Genomic DNA, 4,161 nt, shown 5'->3' with positions numbered 1-4,161 from the left:
CGGGCGGCGGCCGATCGTCCCTCGCCGTGGTGGGGAGGGCCCGGGCAGCGGGGGCCTTTGGGGGTCCGGGCCCTCGCCGTCCCATCACCAGGCTGTGGTCACTGCCTTGGAAGCCCGGCGGGGCGGCGGGCCCCGCGCTGTGGGGAGGACTCGGCCCCTCGGCGGGCCTCGGTTCCCGTCATGGCGGCTGAGGGGGGGAAGGGCCGCACTGGGCATCGCGCGTTGTGTTCTGTCTCAGCCTCTCCCCGCTGACAGCCGGGCTGGCTGAGGACGTTAAATAGGGCGAAACGATGCAGTGCCGCGGTTCGCTGGGTTTGCCCAGGGTTCGCTTCAGCAGCTCTCTGCTGCCTGCGTGAACCCCTTTCCCGTCCCACTGGTGAGCAGGCGGTGAAGGGCTTCGGTCTAAAGGAGCCATCCTGGATTGCCTGGAAACCGCGCTGTTTGCACAGATGCTGAGTTTTTCTGCACTTTGTAAACCAAGTGCCCTGGTTCAAGAGCTTGTTCCTACAAACGCCGGTTTTGTAACTGGATAGCTAAATGGATACACGGAGCGGCATGCCGTTAGGCCTGAGCAGTGTGGCATAAACCTTTCCATACAAATGAGCTGTAGGTAATGCTTGGAAGATTTATCCACTAGAATAAATGCAAAGTTTGCTGTTATTTCCAATTTTTAGAAGTGCAAGCTAAGGAAAAACCCCAGCATCTATAGGAAGAGTGGCAAATATGTCTATGTTGATAGGTGAGTATGACCAGATCCAGCAGCCAGACGGAGGTGAGGCTGCTGCAGCTCCGGCCCCAGGTCCAGCCAATAGCCCACCCAATAGATGTTACAAGAGAATATGTTTTGCATACACTGGACAGATACTAAAATTAGTTTTGTTCTAGGAAGTGTCATGTTTTATGGTCGCCTGAGTTGGCAGTAGTGCATCTTCCTGAAGGTGTGTACGGTGAATGATCTGCCAGCATTTCCATTGGTAACGAAGGAGTCACTTCTCGATCTGAGTCACCTGCCTGCTTGAAGCTTCCGACAGCTGCATCTTCCTGCATTCCTCCATCACTCTGGCGTGCTGGAAAGCACCAGCCTAGTGTTTCCCAGCTGACTCAGTTAATTACTGAAATTAGCAAAAAATGTGTTCTAGACTCAGAGCCTTGGCTTTTAAATAACTGACAAGATAATGTCAGGCTTCCTCGGAATCCCTGGCATACCTTTGTGATATCCCGTCCCGTGAAAAACAGGCTTATATTTAGAGTTACTTCTGTGATGAAGAACTTGTTCTTGCCAAGAGTGAGGTAGGCCTTTTGAACACTCTTCACTGGCTACAAGTTAACGTGCTCTTGTGTGTTAATCAATAATAATGTGGGAAAAAAGTAACGTGGTTACAGATGGGGTGAATTTGTAGGCTTTACTTGGACCCTTGGCCACAGGTTCCCCAGGTCACGATGAAGAATTATGTAACTAAAGGAAATAATGCTGTGGTGGTTGTTTGAGTATTTGAAGAATTTTTGGATATTCATATCTCTTTGTGCTTTTTGAAATAGTTTTTATATAAACTGCAAATGTTGCATTATGGTTGGGAACTGTGGTGTATAAAATCATGCTATCTTTGTTATTTTTTAGTTCAATTAAACTAATACAGCTTGAATGTCTAGTTTTGCATAAATCTTTTCCTTATATCCAGTTTTTTACATTAGCAAGTATCAAGTTAGTTTTGTAGCCAGCCAACAGAACATGCTTGGATGTGTGTACTGAGTATTTCCTTATTTGCTGAATTTGCTTAGGTACAATGTGTGTATGCAATTTCTTGCAACTGATTTTGAAAGTACGATACAGAGGAGAAAAAAACCCAAACCAACCCAAAATCCCACATATCCCTTTTTTTCCTGTATGAATTAGATCCTGTATAAAAGGAATTAATTCTCTTATGGGTATTATGCAACCATTCCTGTTTATTCTTTGCAAGTGCAAATGAGTTAGATAAGGAAATGAATAAACATGGACAATTTCTTATGAAACAAAACATTATACAGAATTAGTGAGAGTTAGGAGGCTTGAATAACTTGAACAATTAGCCTGTAGAGGACACAGTTAATGGGAACGTTCTGTCACAGTCAGATGATACTTGTTCCAGATGTTTGTTTGCCCTTTAATGTACTTATTTTTTCAGCAGGATTCAAAGACCAGAACCTCTTGAAATTATCATGGAGCGATTAGTTTTCTCATCCACCCATCTTGAGAATACTTTCTTGTCCATGAAGCATTTTATGTGACCAACACAGTGATGTTGTAACATGAACAGTGGAAACCACCACATCACTATTTTAGTCTCCCATAAGCCAGAAGGAAGGAACAGAAGATGAACACTCAGGCAGTGTGGGTGTATGTGTGTGACTGGATATTTGTGTGTGGGTGTATGTGTGAAAGAGCAAGAGATATATTAACATGCTTGATTATATTTTCATTTCACTCATTTTGCCACTTTATTCGGGACTATGTAAGAAAGAGCTGCCTGAACAAGTTAATTAATGCACAGGTTAGCCTGTAAGAGTGAAGAATACACAAAGAAAGGTCTCATTTGAGAGTATCCACAAAGCTGTGAACAGCTCTAGCAATAATCACAGGCTTATTTTGAAGGTGAAGGATCTAGGAGAACATCTTCCTACAGCAGCTGGTAATATCCTAGCTCTGCTGGATAATTTGGAACTGACTGCTATGGTCAGATCACTGAATTTAGAGGAATCTGACAGTGTAAGTTTCTGCATGTAATAATTATTTTTAACTCATTTCAGTGTACATATTGAAAAAAGGCTATCAGGGCTTGACCCCACCAGAAGAGGTTTTGAAAGTATCATATAGATTCCAAATTTCCACAATGGGAAGGACACCCGATATATAAATAACCATTTTTGTGGAAGACACAAGATAAGAAGTGGTCTTAGCAACAATGATCTCTGCCAAGAAGGTCTCCCTTTTTCAGGGATCCAAGCTGTGACTGGGAAGGAAGTGAAAAACTTAATCAGTATTTGCTGTCCTTTTCCTGCTCGAAGGGAACTGAGACAGAGCCCTTAATCATGAGTCAGGCACCAGCACTAGGAGTTTGCCAACTAAGCCTTTCTGATCTTAATCAACAGCCTGACAGCTTAGAGAGTGAGCAGCTATTTCTGCTACTGGAGGAGGACTTGAGAAGTGTTTGTGAGAGCTGCTAACAGCTAATTTACAAACTGTGGATTTCTTATTTGAGATTGCTGTACTATAACATCCGTTCAAGTGTCTTTCTTATCCAGTACCAAACACAACAGGCAAAAAAACAGTGACTGAGCTGCAGTTGAGTTCAGTGGAAGAGCCATGAGATAGACTCTGCTTGAATGAAGGCCTCACAAAGGCAGTGAACAGTGTGTAAACTCCGTACTGGCCTTTTTTCTGCATGGTAGGGAGGATTTGCCCATATACCTCGTCCTTTATCTGCACATAGTCTCAACTATCTCAGTAGGTCTGACAGATGGTCGAAAGCAGTTGGGTGAGAGCAATCTTTACCCCTGAAAGCAGATATTACAGACTCTGAAGCTCCACAAAAGCCCTCAGAATATAGGGCCTTTTTTGCCAGATATTCAGAAATGGTCTTTCTGGTTTGTTTATGGAGTCGGGACAGGGAGGGAAGGGAGACAATTCCTTTCTTTCCCTAGTTCCTGGCCTTTTACCAGCAAGTTCCTTTACCAGCGCCGTGCCAAAAATGCAGCCCTGGAGCAGAGTGTGAATTCTCCCCAGCACTCCCAATCAGCACAAGAAGGCTACAAATGGGTATTAGTGACACTTGCTGTCGCGTAGTCTTTTATTGCTTTTATTCTGTTACCAGTAATTGAAAGGTCAGCCAAATTTTTCTTAGACAATTAAGTGACATTTACAGATAGGAGATTGCAAGGAGCCAGAGATGCTTTTCCGAGTGCTGCTGCAAATGCAGTGCCCAGCTAGTCTGATACATCACCACTGCCAATGTGTAAAACACCAGTAAACATATTTTTAAGAATCATGCTGTATGTGGTACAGTGAGAAAAGGAAAAACTGAGATACTGGCCCAGGAATCTAAAGGTGTGCACTTTTTCTCAGCAGGTGTTTGTTCACACAGCCCGTCAGGCAAAGCACAGTTGTCTCGAAGGCCAAAAGAC

The sequence above is a fragment of the Haliaeetus leucocephalus genome, unplaced genomic scaffold (genome assembly GCF_000737465.1).
Source record: "Haliaeetus leucocephalus isolate CR32 unplaced genomic scaffold, Haliaeetus_leucocephalus-4.0 Scaffold339, whole genome shotgun sequence".
NCBI lineage: Eukaryota > Metazoa > Chordata > Aves > Accipitriformes > Accipitridae > Haliaeetus > Haliaeetus leucocephalus.
The sequence above is the reverse complement of the archived record's forward strand: the minus strand, read 5'-3'. Positions refer to the sequence as shown.